This window comes from Canis lupus, chromosome 13 (genome assembly GCF_048164855.1).
Source record: "Canis lupus baileyi chromosome 13, mCanLup2.hap1, whole genome shotgun sequence".
Taxonomy (NCBI): domain Eukaryota; kingdom Metazoa; phylum Chordata; class Mammalia; order Carnivora; family Canidae; genus Canis; species Canis lupus.
This window is the reverse complement of record NC_132850.1, coordinates 5767980-5785596: the sequence shown is the minus strand read 5'-3', so window position 1 is coordinate 5785596 and position 17617 is coordinate 5767980. Positions and strand designations below refer to the sequence as shown.

The following is a 17617-nucleotide window of genomic DNA, read 5'->3' as shown; positions in this document are numbered from 1 at the left end:
GAGTAAACCACCCTACTGCTTGGGCCATTTGACCTGGTAACTGCAATAGTGTTAGAGATATCTATGGTGGATTCTGGAAAGCCCTATTAGGAGGAACACTGGGTTAAAGTTATGGAGCAAGGCTATGCCTTCTGTTGCAGAAAACTACTTCAACTCCTGGGGTGTTACTGGGTCCTAGCAGAGACAGAGCACCTGATCATGGACTATCAAGTAACTATATGGCCAGAGCTCCCCATCATGAGCTAGGTATTATCAGGTCTGAGTCATAAAGTAGGGTAAATGCATCAGCAACCCATTGTATGTAGAAATGGCTCATTTGAGTCAGATCTGAATAGGTCAAGAGGGCACAAGTAAGTACAGGTCAGGTGGCTTAGGCTCCCATGTCATCCACGTCTGTTAAACCAACACTCTACTTTCAGCTTGTGTCTATCATCTTGTGCGAATATTCCCATCACCAGCTGATGGAGAAGGGAAAAACCCTGGGTTGGTTCACAGGTGAGTCAGCTCAATATGTTGGTGGTCCTAGAGGAAAGAGGCTTCAGGTAATGTATATTGGTTGTCAACTTTTTATGGAAGGTCATGTGGTCTCAGGTGACCATACACATAGCTGATTGTGCAAGGATGAATTGCTTGGCTAATTGGTCAAAGGCCTAGAGGAAGCAAGATTGTATATTAAGAGATTAGAAGTCTGGAAACAAGAGGTGTGGATGGCTCTGTTGAAATGGACACAAGATTTTCAGTTTTTTGGGGCACCTGGGTGGCTCAGGAGTTGGGCATCTGCCTTTGGCTCAGGTCATGATCTCAGGGCCCTGGGATCGAGTCCCATGTCAGGCTCCCTGTGGGGAGTCTGCTCCTCCCTCTGCCTATGTCTCTGCCTCTTGCTCTGTGTCTCACATGAATAAATAAATAAAATCTTTAAAATTTTTTTCAGATTTTCGTATCTCACATTATTGCTCATCAGATAGTATCCAGTGTAGAAAAGTCATAAAACAACTGGGGGACAAGAAGACTTATTCATTGAGTGTCAGTGTCTGTCTCAAGCCATTCCACACATACCCTATGGGCCCACGTCAAAAGTAGCACTGTGGTGGGGATGGAGCCTGGGCATAAGCCCAATAGCCTGGGCTCTCTCTCACCAAGGCTGATTTAGCTAATGTGGCTGTTATAGTATGACCCCTCAGCAGCAGAGACCAACACTGAACTCTCAGGATAATACTGATCCTTGTGGAGAATGACTGCCTACTGGGTGACAAGTGCCCCTACAAGGGGCAGCAATTTGTCCTTACTGAGAATGATGTTCTAGACATGGGTTTGTCTTCTCTGCCTGAACTATCTATTCCAACATTGCTATCCAAAGTTTGGATATGTTTGACTTATGATATGGGATTCCACACCATCTCAGATCAAGGAACACACTTTCAACAAAGGTGGTATGACAATGGACACATAACGTTCGGATTCATTGGTCCTATTATATATTATATCACTAGGAAGCTGTCAGCCTGATAGAAAGATGTAATGGCCTCTTAAAAACTCAGTAGGGTGGCAGCTTGAGATGTGGTACCCTGTAAATTTGGGATTGTTTTCTAGGATGCAGCATATACATTACACCAAAGGCTATTAAGAGGAGTTGTGTTGTAATAGAATATATGGATGAAAATCATAGGGGTGAAAATGGGATTGGGCCCTTTCACCAGGGACCAACTTGGGGAAACCTGTGCTTCCTGTCCTAGGATCTTGAGGCTCTGTGGGACTAGAGGTCCTGGTCTCTAGAGGTGAATTACTTCCACCAGGGAAAATGACAAAGATTTCACTGAACTGGGAACAAAGATTTCTAGCTAGTTATTTTGGATTTTTCATGCTGTGATAGACCAGCATATGAGGAAAGGAGCTAGGGTTGCTGCCACATAATGGGGACAACAGGGAATAAGTCTAAAACTTCTACTTCCTATGAATTGTTCCCATTTGCTACTTTACTTGTGCTCCTTGAGACTATCTCCTGCACCCAAGTCTATGTCTCAGGATCTGCTTTTGTGGAGACAGTAGGATTTTAAATTTTGTCCTAAGTGCAATGAAACCCACTGAAGGGTTTTAAGCAAGGATAGGACATGATTAGATTTGCATTTTACAAAGATGACTCTAGTGGCTGCATGGAGAATGGATCGGAGGGGCCAGAGTGGACTGGAGAATCTAGTTAGGAGGCAATTATAAGAGTCTTAAAGAGATGGTGGTGGTTTGAACTCATGATAGTGGCGGTAGAAATGGAGAAATGGGTAGATGGACTTGAGATATTTAGGGAAAAGAATCAATAGGACAGTAAGTGTTCTCTTATCTGGTTCATATCACTTTGTTAGTCTTAGTGCTTGCACTTTGTTAGTCTCTGTTGCACTCCTTGTTCTTTCCACAATTGGTCAGTGGCTCCAGGATAAGCCCTGCTGAGATCTCTTGTTGGCAGTTATCCTCTGGGAGGAAAGGGCTGTATATGTGAGTCAAAGACATTTATCATTGAATATTAGCGACGTGATGCTCAAGAACTCTGTGGTGGGACCTTTCTAGCTCAACCTAACACAGTGAGACTGTTCTCTTTAGTAGAGCAAAGGCTCAGAGTTCTAGTTCTGTTTGAGTGGCTCTACAAAACTCTTGAGTCCCAAGGCTGTGTGGTATTTAGCTGATTATCACTGCAATAAGGAGGAGACAGGACGGATTTGTGGGAAGATGGTGGCAGCCCTTAAGATCCCCAGAAACACTTGGTAGGGGAGGTGCAAGGAAGTAGAGTGGAAGATAACTCCTCAAAAGACCAGATTTCTTGCCATCAGTCAGCTGAGAGATTCAAGTTAGCAAAGTAATGCGACTGTATTTGTCAGGAAATGGGGCAGGAAATGTATGCTGGACCAGGTAAGAGGTGGGGCACAGTCTGATGATTTCCCAGGTTTCTGGCTCCGGTGACTATTTGGTGGGATATAGATTTTAGTTTTAGATATGGGGAGGAACACCAAAATAGTAATGTTAGTTTGTTGGATATATTTGTATTTCTGTTGTCTAAGATAATGCCTGGCATGTCAGGAACTCAATAAATATATGTTCAACAACATTAAATTCTTCTCCCCAAATTCCTCCAGCAACACCCAACCTCAGCAATAATCAGGACTGTCATTGTTACTCTCTATTTGAGATAATTTAGTCTCTAGGTGAGAGACTAGTTAGCTATAATGCAAGGTCTCCAACTGAAGGGGTGTGGTTTTGGGTAATGTCCACAAAGTAACTGAATTACTGAAGACTTATTGGATGTTCAAGGATATGGAGACCTAGAGGTGGGAGATGAAGACCCACATGTACCCAGGGCCCAGCTTTTCTGAATGAGGTGGCGACTGAGGCCTGGGGGAAGGCTGAAGAAGGCAACTTGCTCCTCTGGATCAGGACCTACAATAATCCTGATTATAGTGGTTACAGGACAGGCTTTGGAGTTAGTTACCTTGGGTTCATATCACCACCGTTCCCAAGGTTGACCTTGGGAAAGTCACTTAGCTTCCAAGCCTTATTTCCCATACTTGTAACATGGAGATATTCATGTCATCCTCTTTGTAGGTTGTTGTGAAAACTCAATGTGATAAAACATGTATCAGCTCAATGCGTGGCACGCAGAAAGCATTCAGTGTATGCTATTAATAATAAACAATGAAGCATACTCATAATTATTTTAATCTGCCCAGCAATATCATATATTCCTTGTACTCCTTCTGTCTTATGAGTAAGATATCATCATTGTTATTCCCATTTTACATATCAGAGAATCTTGGAGAGGTGAAATGACTTCACCTAGCAAAGAATATGGTGCAGATGAGCCACCTTGTCAAGTCTTCCCTTCCCAAATCCCATGTCCCCCATGACTCATTTCATGCAAGGTTTAGGTATAGTTAGGTGAGTTCATCCAGCCCATTCCTGAATCAATGCCTAAAGATGAGACTCAAGTTCTAGGAGAGAGGACACACTCCCCAACCCAACCTGGGATGCATATGTGTGTGCCTGTGTGTGTGTGTGTGTGTGTATGCATGTGCATTCGCATTGGAGAGTGAGGGTAAAATGGTGAAATATTTCCCTTAAATCTCCACATCTCCAGGAATCCCCAAATCACAGAAGGTATACATATTTCTCCTCTGTCCTTTCCTTTTCTTAATTAATTAATTAATTTGAGAGAGAGCAAGAGCTAGCATGGGCATTGGGGGAGAGGAGCAGAGGGAGAAGGAGAGAGAGCTTTAAGCAGACTCCACACTGAGTGAAGAGCCCCACTTGGGGCTCGGTCCCATGACCCTGAGATCATGAGCTAAGCTGAAACCAAGAATTGGACATTTAATCAACTGTGCCGCCTGGGCGCCCCTCCTCTGTCCTTTCAATACTCTTCTCAGACCTCCTACCTTTACCGTGTTTTGGAAAGCTCTATTCAATGAAGCTGAATTCAAATGAAAGAGAAAAACATTCTTTCCCCTTGGGTCTCTGTATTCCACTGTTCAACCCGAGCCAACTGAACAACTCAAGACCTGGGAGAAATCTGAGATCAGAATATCTGGATTTTAGATCAGATTGTGTTACTCAGTGACTCTGAGTAATTCCTTTTTTCTCTCTGGGCCTCAGTTTTGTTTTTTTTGTTTTTTGTTTTTTTTTTATCAGTGCCAAATGGGGACTGCTTCAGCCTGACACTCCATAACTCAATGTTGCACCCACATCTCCTACTTCTGGCGGAAGGAGGGAGGGATTATGGGGCAGTGGCATCAATCTCCTTTCTGGGATGGCTCCTCTGAGCTCTATATTTCTTGCTATAGTGACCAGGGAATTTTCCCCTATTGATTGCTTTCTGTAATCGAGCTTAACAAATAGAACTTCCCTCAAATGATTCTTCCAACTAAACTGATAGAAAGCTAACCTTGTTATATTTATTGACAGAACATTGAAATAAATATTATAGGTCTAGAGGGAATGTTTCAGCCCATTGATTTTTTTAAGGAAATAATAAATGGAGCCTATTCCCTTTGGCATATTATGCTGGGAATAATCTGAAAAAATGCTTAGCTTGTTCAACACAGAGCTTAGAAACCCTCCTTCCACTCCCCATGGAGCAGGGGCCCTTTGCATAAATCTGTTCTGGCCCAGACAATCAATTTTCAATTTTAATTATTTTCAAAACTCGTTTATTATTTGCTTGTTCTGTGAGTTGGAAGCTTTACTTTCTTGGTGAGTTTGTAGCCAGGAGTGGTCAGACCTCTGGTCTGGGTCTGGAGGCATGAAATTTCTTAGTTTTACCCACCAGAGAGGAAAACTCACCATCCCTTTCCCCAGGGTCCCTTGTTTGAGAATAGGGGTCTGCAAATTGGGCCCACTGCCTATTTTTGTAGATAAAGTTTTATTGGAAAGCAGTCACATCTATTCGTTAACATGTCTGTGGCCGTTTTCTACCACATAGTAGAGTTGAGTTGTAAAGCAATAGAGACCAGATACCCCACAGAACCTGAAATATTTACCATCTGGTCCTTTACAAAAAAATTTGCCCACCTCTGTTCTAGATTCTCCTTTTTCCTGCACCTCCCTCCCTTTTGAGAGTTTTTATTTTCATCATCCTGTGCTCATCACAACAAGTGCACTCCTTAATCTCTATCACCTGTTTCACCCATCCCCCCCACTTCCCTCTGGTAATCATCAGTTTGCTTTCTGTAGTTAAGAGTCTGTTCGTTGGTTTCTCTTTCTCTCTCTTTTCCTTTGCTCATTTGTTTTGTTTCTTAAATTCCACCTATGAATGAGATCATACAGTATTTGTCTTTCTCTGACTCACTTATTTCACTTAACGTTATACTCTCTAGCTCCATCCATATCATTGCAAATCCTCCTGCCCTTTTTAATGAGACCAGGATGTTTCATTCACTCATTGGGGGTCTCTCTTGGGCCAAGTGGCTACCATAATGATAACATTAGTCAATGCCTGTATGGTGCTCTTCTAGGTCCTGGGCACTCTCCTAAAGATGTTATATATATTAATCTTCATTTCATCTTCACAACAACCCCAGGAGGTAGAACAATTATTAGCTCTGTTTTAATAATGAGCAAGTAAGGCACAGAAAAATTAAGTAATTCACCCAAGTCACACAAATAGAACATAGCAGAGCTGGGGTTTAAATCCAGGCAGACTGGCTTCAGAATGAGTGTCAAAGATGGTGGGTTCTCAGAAAAGATCTAGGTCAATGTCCTTAATGGGACAATGGGGAAATTGAGGCCTGAAGAGGGATCACATAATTGGTGATAAAACTGGAAGTAGAATCCAGATAACTGTTGCAGTGTCTTTTTATTATTATTACATTGTTAGGCTCAGCTTCTGTTTATCTGAGCCAGGGATGGAAATTCAAAGACCATTAGAGCAGAGCCCTGCAGCACACACCCTCTACCCGTCTAAGAGATTGGTGGTTATATTATCCACAACATCACTCAGTACTTCTTTCTCACAGTCATTTGCTCCTTTTACTTTCTCATGTTGATGGAGGAACTTGGTACGTGGAATTTGGAAAAGAACTTAAACCACGTTATAGAGTCACATACGATCAAAGATTGAGCCACATATATGCCAGTCTTCCAATTAAAAGTCTTTTTTTTTAAGTAGGCTCCATACCCAAGCATGGAGCCCAACATGGGGCTTGAGCTCATGACCTTGAGATCTGAGCTGAGACCAAGAGTTGGATGCTCAACCTACTGAGCTACCCAGGTGCCCTCCAATTAAAAGTCATTCTGTGACCCTTTGTCTTCCCTGGCTACTACTGTATCTTTGACCTTCTTTGTGAAGCCAGATTGATGAGAGGATTGCTGCTCCATCATTGTCTCTGCACATTTCCCTTTTATTCACTCCTCAACCCATTCTAGTCTGGTGTGATCCAGAGCCCACCACTACTCTAAGGAGGCTCCCAATGATCCTCAGATTACAAGGGTAGTATTTCCACTCCATATCTTAAAGATCTCTCTTGCCTTTGAAACTGTTGACAACTCCCTTCTCCTTGACCTGTTTCTTCCGAGCAACACTCTCCCAGCTTTTCTCCTACCTCTCCAGACACTCCTTCTCAGGATCATTTACTGCTTCTGCTCTGTCTGCTCTGTTAGATTTTGAGTGGCATGGAGTTGCATCCTAGGTCCTCCTCCTATTGTACTCAGGGTCAGGCCAGGCCAGAGTTCTGACTATCTACACCTCCCCTTCCTGGCTCTGACAATGCTAGCTCAGAGAGGGGCTAAGGATCAAACTTGTTTTGTGTGGAGGCAGCCTGGCCTAGTTCTGAGCTGAGTGAACCCTGATCATGACTGAGCCAAGAGGAGGGGTTGGACCCAGCTAGGCTTATTTCCATCTTTCCACCATCCCCTCAACAGCCCTTTTGTTGAGAGCAATCAGGCTGGAGAGCCATCAGCCCTCACCCCTATTGCCCTGTCTTATCTAGGCAAGTTGTGGGAGGTGTTCCTTATGTGGCCTTGAAGGCTGAGGAGTCCAGTGGTGCCCACAGGGCTGTGGGTTACATCACAATGTGGCAGAATGGGAAGGCCTGTCCTCAACTGGTTCTATTTGGACTTTGGAGACTCTGGGTGTCCGAATTCCCTCCCTGGCCTATTGGGAAGGACAGACTTGTGTCTCTGGAGGCTAACAGAGAAGAGAAGAGCTTGGTTTTATTTTTTAAAGATTTTATTTATTTGAAAGAGAGAGAGAGAGAGAGAGCACAGTGGGGGAGAGGGAGATGGAGAGAGAGAGAATCTTAAGCAGACTCCATGCTGAGTGCAGAGCTCAAAATGCAGGGTCAATTTCATGACTCTGAGATCATGACCTGAGCCAAAATAAAAAGTCAGATGCTTAACTGACTGAGCCACCCAGGTGCCTCTTGGTTTTAGCTTCACAGAAGCAGATGAGTCCCCCAGGGGGGAAGGTAGAGATGGAAAGGAGAAAATCTACTTTTCCTATGACTGACTATGATACTCTTGAATGATACTCTTGAAACTTCTACTCAACAGCAGGACACTGCCCTTCTGTAATACCCCTATCCAGCCATCTTTCCACCTGTAATGACCAACCACAGTGAACAGAGACCAAGAGTAGTAATGTCTTCAGGGGCCAAGAAGGTGATGAACAAAGTCGGCTTTGTGGGGACTGCAGAGAGTTTATGTTCCATAAAAGGCTTGAGTCACAGTTTGGGGTGGGTAGCTGGGCTTAGTTCCTGCAGTTGGTTGACATGTAAGGCCGGAAACTTGTGTTGCCAGATCCTCTAAGTTTTCAAGAGAAGTCCGAAATCTGGAATTTTTTTTTGTGTAATCTGATTTTTAAATGTTGGCAACTACTAAATTAAAAAAATACCAGTGTGGACCAAACAAATCTGCAGGCAGCTTATGAAGGCTTTTGGGAGGCATTTGGCCTGCGGGTGGCCAGTTCATGATGCTTGATATAGAAGCACAGAGGGACCCAAGGCATGCTTGGATCTAATAATAGCCAGGTACACCAACTAAGGCTGAATGCACTAGGAAATACCTACAATTCAACATCCATGTTTTCCCTACTGACCAGGACTACTTCACTGTTCACAGCTGCAGAAGATGGAAACACTGTGACTTTTCATTTGAACTAAATACTGAACAATAACCAGTGTCTCTGTTAACATTGGTTAATCAGTTGATGGTTGAACACAAAATATGTTATTCCTAGTCTCACAGATATGCATGTTTGTTTATTCATTCAACGAGCAGCCATGATTATGGTGTAAGACACGACTCTGGCTCTGTGTCATGTTAAAACTTACCTACCGTACCAGGCCGTAAGAGGTATAAGCTGTGAGTGTGACAATGAAGCAGAAAGATACTATCAATTTTTATCAATGTTTAGGGTACCTGAGAAAGCTTCAGGGAGGAGATAACATTTGACCTGACCCTGGAAGGATGAGTGAGTGGGGATGAAGTAGCTTTCAGTTAGGATTCTTGTGTGCAAGCAACAGAATTAACTCAGTATAACTAACCAAGAGGGAGCTGGGAGACCAGGCCAGAGGAAGGTAGGAACTGAGTTAGCTCTGGAAGCCTGGGATTCTGGAAGCCTGGGATTCTGGAAGCCTGGGATTCTGGAAGCCAGGAGCTGAGAAACTGGTTCTCAGCAAGAGCAGATGGGAAAGGGAAGGGCTGCTGGTGACATGTTTGTTTGTTTTTTTTTTTCTGACACTGTTGAAATTCACCCCCAAAGTGCCCTGTGATCCTTGTGGCACTCAAGAGTGAGTGTCCTGAGAGACAGTGACTACTGGCAGACTTTAGGTAATGTCTCCCCCCCCCCCAAGTCCCTCATACAGATGAAGGGTATGATGGTCTTTATGTGCATAATTTATCTGGTGAAGAGCAGTGGGCAGGGGACACAGGCATTTCCTTCCTGTCATGACTGTATGCAGTAATGATTATCTCCAACCCATGCTCACTGGAAGGAAGACAGCCCCAAATTCTTCAGGCTGAGCAGTTCTCTGATGGGACATTGCAGGGCCTCCAGAGGACTCCAGGTTCCGTGGGAGAGGAGATGTGTGGCAGAGACTGATGGGGAAGCCTTACGGATGTCAGTGTCCACTGGTGCCAGTTACTGAGTGCTTCTACCTCTGCTCCAAGCTACAAGCAGGAGCATAGTGACTTCCTGTGTTCTGCGGAACACAGCACTTTGTTCTTGCCTCAGGCTTCATTCCTCTTAGTCAACAGGAAAAATAAAGGCTTATTTTCTCAAGTTAGGACTTTTTAGTTCAACTTGTAAACAAATGAACAAAACTGAAAAGTAATTTAATTAGCATTGGAAACAATCTAAATATACGGTAATAAGGGACTGAGTAAATAAATTTCAGTACACACAATAGAATATAATCTGCCCCCATTGCAAAATAGCCTATGTATTCCTACCCTATTAAAAAATGTAGACACACACACACACACACACACACACACACACACACACACATGCAGAGAAAAATGACTGGAAAGATATATACCAAAATGCTAACAGTGATTATCAAAGGATAGTAAGATTCTGGGTGGATTTTAATATCTTCTTTTTGCTTATCTCGCCTTTTCTATGGCTCCTGTAATTAACAAGAAATACCATTTAAATCAGAAAAATGCCTTTCTTAGAAAAATAAAGTTGTTAAGTACAATTGTCAATTATTGTGAACAAGCTACCCTTTTACTACCAGTCATGAGAATTGGCTGAGCAAATACTGAGTAACACGTAGCAAGGTCTGAACAAAGTTAAGAATGTGGCTGAAAAATGGATTGGAGGATGTCACATTGGCCCATATTTTGACTTTCCCTTGCCCCCATTAAAGATAGCCATCTGCTTGACAGCCCCTTTTAGGGAATCGGGGAATGGGGTCATGGTTCCATCAGTCCAAGGCCTATGTCTCAATGGTTTTGCCCATGAGATTATGGACACTTTTACCATAATATTTATTCAGTTTTATGGCCTTAAATATAACACTAACTCCTAATAATCAATATTGATTTAACTATAATATCTTATTTATAGACACAGCCCTCTGGTTTGCATGTGGACTCAAGCTGTAATGCAACAAAAATGAGCCACTCACTCTCCTGGCCCTGGGCCAACAATGAAGGAAGCATCAGCTTCTGATGAATGGTTTTGAAGCCAATATAGGATTTTGGGTTTCCGATGCCTATTTCTCCTCACTCCCTCTAGGCTGGCTACTCCCCACACCAGCCAGAGCCATCCTGGGGCTGAGGATGTCTGTTTATTTCATGCAGCATAATTGTCAGTCTTATGAAGTCAGGTCTTCCAACTGATCTCATTGGTGGGGGGGGGAGTTACAACAAGTTCTCAATGGGAATGTCAAATAGAAAGGGGGGACCTTGAGGGGAAGAGAAACAGCTAGAAGTACCCAGGATAATGTAGGTATTGGGGAAGTAGAGGCTTGCCCTCCCCCACCCTCCTACCTATCCCAATGACTCTGACAGGATGGTGTGGATTTCTAGAGAAGTTATTATTGTCGCTGTAATTTGTACTGAAGAGGCATCTGGGCAGTACAGCTGGTGGCTGCCCCTTGTAGGAGCAGGACATTGGTCTGGCAATCATGTTGTGGTATGACAGAGATCCATGAAGTAGGGTAGAAGCAGCCAGAGTTTAGAGTCTGGAGAAGACAAGACTGAGACTGGTGGAAACTGCCTAAGACCAAGAGGTGAAAGAGGTGACCAGCTCTTGCTTACAAAGGGGCTATGCCTTCCAGGGACCAGCACACACCACCCATTGCTGAGAACAGTCCCCTCATCCTCTTGAGGTTCCTGGAATATTCAAATCTGGTATTTGGTGAGTATAGAGTTATTATTTATCCCCTTGAAGCCCCAAACACACACACACACACATCAATATCCATTTACCTTTCTTTTGGAAACAGTTTAAGATTCCACAGGTGGAGTCTATGATCCAGGCCTATCCAATCAGATCATGTCTTGTCCTTGATTGCAGACTGGCTTAGGACTTTTGGAGGAGCTATCAGAGTCTGGTTCTCTTTCACTGCACTTGAATTCAAGAGGATGTAGTGGCTGGAGCTGCTGCAGTTATCTTAGCACCATGTGGAGCTTGAGGGAAAAAGCAACATAGAAGTGAGCTGAGAGATACCTTGCAAGAGATGCCAATTATTTCCTCCGTACCCACAACCTTTCTTAGGGAGTTCTGCACCCCACTCCCAACAGTATTATGCAGCATGTGACCGTTATTCTTCATTAGAAATAGTTTTTATCAGGGGTGAACACCTAACTTAATATGACCAATCAGATTCTTTCTCCTAGGCATTTGGAACCAAGACACAGACACAGAGACTAGAATTAGTAAGATGGCACTACTTGGGCACTAGAACCAAAAAGCCATGTGGAGTTGGGGCTAAAGATGGATGTCCCAGCTTGTCCATTTGCTCTTGGATACACTCCTTTCACATGCAAGTTGGAGTTAAAGAGAAGTACATAGAAAGAGAGAATAATAATTATATTATAATTATATTAATAATGTCTTAGTTACTTAATGTAACAAGACAGCCCAAAACTTAGTGCCTTAAAACAGTTTATTATTATCTATCATGGTTTTGTGGGTTGACTAGACTTGGCTAGGTGATTCTCATTGGGGGTATCTTGGTATCTCAAGATGTTCTAATCTTGGCTAGGACTGTTTTTTTTTTTTTTTAGGACTGGTCTTATTTCAAAACTCACCTGAGCTGGATGTCCAAGATGATGCACATATTGGCCAGCCATTGATGCTGAGCAGCAATTAACGTCTCCTCTAGTGTTGGCGAGGTGGCTATGGCAGCTAACCCACGTGTGCTCACTGATGATTGGATCAGGGGTAAACACCTGACCAATCTAGACCAATCACATGGCAACAACCTCACGTGGCTCCATCTAAGTTAAGAAGGAAAGGATTAGCTTATCCTTGTGGGTTTTTTTTTTTTTTTTCATTGAGCTACCTGCAGACTTTTCCTTCCTTATCATTCCCAGAACTGGAGTAAACCAACCACTGGCAAAGGGGAATATGATTATTCAGACTGGTTAAACAACATGAAAAACAGAAAAAGACTCATAAACATAGAGAACACACTGGTGTTTGCCAAAGGGTTGGGGAGCAGGTGAATGGGTAAGGGGAATTAAGAGGTACAAACTTCTAGCCATAAAATAAATCACAGGGATTAAAAAGTACAGCTTACAGAATTTAGTCCATAATGTAATATATTTAGGGTGGCGAGCATTTTACAATGTATATAATTGCCGAATCACTGTGTTGTATACCTGAAACGAATTGAATATTATATATCAATGACAATTCATTTAAAAAGTAAAAAGTAAAAATAAACAAAATAAGTAACCAAGATGAAAAATACAGCGTAGGAAATAGAGTCAATAATATTGTGATAACGTTGTATGGTGACAGATGGTGACCACACTTGTCACAGTGAGCGTTGAGAAATGTATAGGATTGTTGAACCATTCTGCTGTACACCTGAAACTAAGATAATATTGTATGCCACCTATACCTCAATAATAAAAATAAATTTAAAAAAGACTGTTTTAGATGAGTCGTGATACATTCCTTGGGCAGGACTCAATACAACCTAATTTTGGGGACAAAGTCTGTGTTCTGCTGGCAAGGAAGAAGGTGGGGGCTTAGCTATTGGATAGGGCAGCCAATAGTTTCTGCCATATGTATTTTTAAGAAGCAAAGAGAATGGCCTCTGTCCCTGAGGTTATGGTTCTACCTCTGGGGCTCTGGTGGGCTGGATGCACTGTTTCCTGTCCTGGAGAGTCTATGAGATCTCCTGTTATATCCTGACAACCAATTCTCCTGCACTTAAGCTAACTTGAGAACGTTTCCAGTTTTGCCAGCCACTAAGACAACCACTGAGACATTCTGAGACACCTTGTTTCACAGTTTTCTAGACTATTTCCTAATGGACTATGCTTGTGCCTGATGGGTGTTGCCCTTGCAATCAGGAGACCTGAGACTTAATCACGGCTTTCATGCAGGGCTGATGTTACCTGACATGCTTGCTGCCACAACTTCTTCCTGAAACTGTGGAGGTCACTGACAGTTAACTAGAACACCCATTCCCACTGAACCTAGATGTGGCTTCAGAATTCTTGGCACAATGCTCAAAGCCAGCCACCTGGTAAGAGCTGGTGTATGAAATGAAACCCATCACCACTGTTCCTCTAAGTGGCTTGGTGGACCTGAAGAGCCTCCTTTCTAAGTCTAGGTTTCCCCGTGTGTAATAAGGGGGGTTGGATCAGGTGATTTCTTTCCCTGTTGACCTTCTTCTCATCTTACTACTCAAATTCTGTTTTTAGACTTGGTGTGGCCATGGTCTCTGGTCACACCCTAGGGATCCCAGCGATGTTCAAACGGTCAAATGACATGACCTTGGGTTTAGGCACTAGGTGTAGATCAGTCCTGTTCCTATACGTGGAGATGCTTTGTCTCTTCCCAGGATTCCAGAGAAGCCTAGTCTCCAACTGGAGGCCTGAAATTCCTATCCCCACAGTGCCACTTAGAGGGGTCCCCATAGGCAACTGATTGTTGCTTTAGGAGGATTCTATGGGCTGTATAGAATTGTGGTCGAGGGAAAGATCTGGATTCAAAGCCCATTTTTACTTCTTGCCAGCAGGGTAACCCTAGGATAGTTATCCAACCACTCTGGGCCTCAGTTTCCTCATCTGCAAAATGCTAACAATGCTACCTTTGTTATAGTAAAGATTAAATAAGATCATGCATGTAAAGCAATCAGCTGAATACCTGGTGCACAGGGAGTATTAACCCAATGGCAGCTGTTATTGCTATGCAAGGAGGAGGGGACATTTTTTCCTGTTGTAACAGTGTCACAAACCCTTCCCAAATACAGAGTCCAAGAAGATCTCTTCGCCTGAGTCCTGGGCAGGCAGGAGGGAGGGAGGACTCTCTCCTAAAATGGCTGGAGCCGACCATGACCTGCTCTTCTGGCTGGACACTGAGCAGATCCCACTGTGTCTCATATTTTAGGTGACAGTGGCATGTGGGCTCACTTGGAGGACACTGCCGGGGGACTGGAGTCATTGGGACGACGGGAAATACTGTCCCATTAGGCAGGGCCAAGGCAGCTCGGTTGGGAGAGGATCCATGCTGGGGACTCCTTGTCTCTTTAGACCACTGAAAGGCTGTCACAGGCAGAGAGCAGACACTTTGCTGTAATCCTGGAGAGGAGGGAGGGAACCACAGAAGGCTTTCTGCCACAATGCAGATTCGGATGCTCGCAGCCATCCAAAGCTTGACGAGTGGGGCTCTGCCCTCCGTTTTCTTCTCACTTCACACCAGTGGCTTTCAACTCTGGCTGAACACCAGAATCACATGAGAGATTTCTAAAAATATCACTTCCCAAATCCCACCCACGAAAACACTACTGATTCAGGAGATCTCAGGGGGTGAGCATAGAATCCCCATATGCTTCCTTCAAATCCCCTTTCCCTTGAATTATTGGAGTAGATTTTGCTTTCTTAAAATCTAATGACCCACACGTTGGAGGTGCCTGGACTTCTTCTGCCCTGACGTGGGGGCCTTAGTCCCTTCTAGGGGGTGACATTGTGCCAGCTGAGGGTTGACACATGTAGGCCTTGGCTCGGCCCCTAATTCCTTTTTGACCCTGGCCATGTTGGCTAGGCACTGCTGGTGAGGAAGAAATCCCTGACAAGCTCTGTGTGTGATGCTACTTGGTGGCTCAGACTTTCACCACATAGGGGACATTCACGCGCCTCCTCTCCACCTAGGGGAGCATTAAGAAGCCCATAGGGTGTCCTGCTGCCTCTGGCCACCCTATAGACTGGGCGATGGGGGGGGCGGCAACCCAGGGAAGAAAACAACTTAAGAAGACCCCAGACTCTCACTATAGCCCTTCTGATACCCATGAGTTTTCAGAAGGCACTGACAGTTGTTGGTGGGGGCTGGGGGGCAGGTAGAGGGAGAGGGAAATACATTTTTAAAGATAACCTGGAGGCAAATATAATATTTATACTTATTTATCCTCAGAGCTCACTCGCAAGGCCCCAGACATGTCTAATGAGCAGGAATTGCAAAATGGCCACGAATTCTACTTGTTTGCCTTTGCAGAGTCTCTGAGCAAGCTCACGGACTCCGATTTTTCAACTGTGTGACTGCTGCAGGCAAAACGGCTGTAAGGAACACCAGGACGTGCAGTGAGCGCCCGACCCCCAGAGGCACTGAGCCATGGAACTGCCGACCCAGGAAAATGAGGTGCTCCCCTCCACCCCCTCCTTGGCAGAACACAGAGCATTCACACACACACACACACACACACACACACACACACACACACACAAGCCCACATGACATAAATATGCACACGTATGTGTACGCACACACACGCATACACACACCCTCACAGAGTGAGGCATGCAGAGATCCTTGCATGCCTTATGCCTCCCTTACAGGCTTGTAGGCACATCCCTGTCCAAATTCATACACACTCCCCAAAGCGGGTATAACATATGGTGTCTCTGGACAGGATGCTCCTTGGCTAAAGTCCTGTTCTGGGTGAAGGCCCTTACCTGCTATGCTCACTCTGGACACCGATGATGTCGGAAGCAATATCTGAAGGGGGTTGTCATGTATAGAGTCAACCACAGGATTAATTGAGGCCAGCACAGTCTGTTCTGGAATAAGAGCAACGCACAGGTTACTAAATGCTTAACTCCCACGTCTATGCATAGTGTACGTTGCGGTATTTATATGAATACATACAGAAACATATATGATGCATGTCAACAGGAAGATATATGGGAGACCCCTTAGCTAAGTGGAGTGCCTCTGCCCTGGGCTCTGACTCCCCAGGCTGGGCCAGGCTGCTGTTGCTGGTTCTGAGCCCCTGGTGTGCCTTCCCAGAGCGCTTACTACAGTTGCCTTTCTACTCTTGTTTGGTATGTTAGTTTTCCAGTCTATGTTACCTGAGCTGTGTGCTCCAGGAGAGAAGGGCCACGTCGCTGCTCACCGTTGCATTCTGAGCGCTCAGCACACTGGTAGGTTCTCAGTAACTAGATGGTTGAATTAGGCCCAGTCCTTTCCTTCTGTGGTGTCTCTCTCTGTGTTGCTGACAATCAAGTCTCACACCCTGGCACCAGGAGGGTCACTTCTTTTAAATGCTAACGGCAGAGAATTCCCGGACTTGATCCGAAAAGTTCAAATTTCAAAAATAGCACTGAGGCCAACTATTTCTAATGAGGTGATTTTCCTCATCCATGTGGCCAGCGGCCTGTTTACCTGGGGGTGGGGGGGGAGCAATCTCTGTTTCCCTGGGGGTTTAGTTTATATACAAATGCCTTTCTCATGGTTGAATTGTGGCTGGCCTGACTGGGCTGCTGGGGGGGAGAGTGTGGCTTGCAGAACCACAACCTGCTCAGGTTTTCACAGGACAGTGTCATTTCCAGATACCATCTGGCCTGAAAAACATCCTTTTGGGAAGAATTGCATGTTCTTAAGGCCATGGTCTGAAGTCTTCATATACAACCATTGCGCTGGGTCAAGCCTGACCAGTTTTTGCTACACGTGAAGAGGGGAGGGTGGCAGGATCAGTCTCTTGACTGATCAGGGCTCGAGCAGTAAGTTCTGACCCACTCCACTCATTATGCTAATTTCTATCAAAATGCTTGCTCCAGTTTCTAGGCGGCAGGGTGCCTGTCCTCTCACCTCCAAAGGAAAAGAGCAGCAGTTTCCTAGATGCCACTGACATGACTTTATTTTAACAAACCAGGAGCATCTTTGATAAGCTGGCTTTGATGGCTAATTACTGTTTAAAAGCAGGGTTTCTGGATGGCAGCTGTAAAACTCACATCCCCCTTTAGGGGTAGAATACTTCCGATATATTACTGGCTTATAAATCCCAATATCAGGACACCTCGTTTCCTTACATAACAAGATGAATTTCCAGGTATCACCAAATTAGTGGGAGGAGGGGGAAGTCCTGGATTGGGATGCTTAAGTGGGGTCACTCAGGCTCTCCTGCCCACTTCTATGGGTTGTGGTTTGGGGGAGGCCATGTCCTGGTTCGAATTCTGCTTC

General features: G+C 44.4%; 1 long non-coding RNA gene across 2 annotated transcripts; it reads left to right on the top strand.

The window, feature by feature from the left end:
- The first annotated feature begins 349 nt into the window (after positions 1 to 349).
- Positions 350 to 16756, top strand: LOC140602407 (uncharacterized). 2 transcript variants are annotated; one of them, XR_012005374.1, is made up of 3 exons: positions 350 to 495; positions 15653 to 15796; positions 16489 to 16756. It is a non-coding gene; the product is annotated as an uncharacterized lncRNA (long non-coding RNA). The 2 variants fall into 2 exon arrangements; XR_012005375.1 differs by lacking the exon at positions 350 to 495 and adding an exon at positions 10819 to 11338.
- Positions 16757 to 17617: the final 861 nt, after the last annotated feature.